This window comes from Penaeus monodon, chromosome 23 (genome assembly GCF_015228065.2).
Source record: "Penaeus monodon isolate SGIC_2016 chromosome 23, NSTDA_Pmon_1, whole genome shotgun sequence".
Classification (NCBI taxonomy): domain Eukaryota; kingdom Metazoa; phylum Arthropoda; class Malacostraca; order Decapoda; family Penaeidae; genus Penaeus; species Penaeus monodon.
The window spans coordinates 17,417,892-17,418,150 of NC_051408.1; positions in this window are offsets into that span (position 1 = coordinate 17,417,892).

Sequence of the window (259 nt, forward strand, 5' to 3'; positions counted from 1 at the left end):
GCTGCATATGCCAACGCCCTCAGAGCAGCTGCATTGAACTGTACAGTGCCTTTATGTCGTCGTGAAAAGACTTGATCATGCTTTTTAGTTTGGGTGGACACCCTATCTTGGTAGGATCTGAAAAAGTCCTTCTCTGCTCACAAGGCCGAATGCTTTTGTCAGGAGGCATTTGTTGCTCACGACATGTCTACTGCAGATATGTTAGCACGGAAGCCATATTGTGACTCAGAATAGATGACTTCCGCTAGATTCTGCAGGG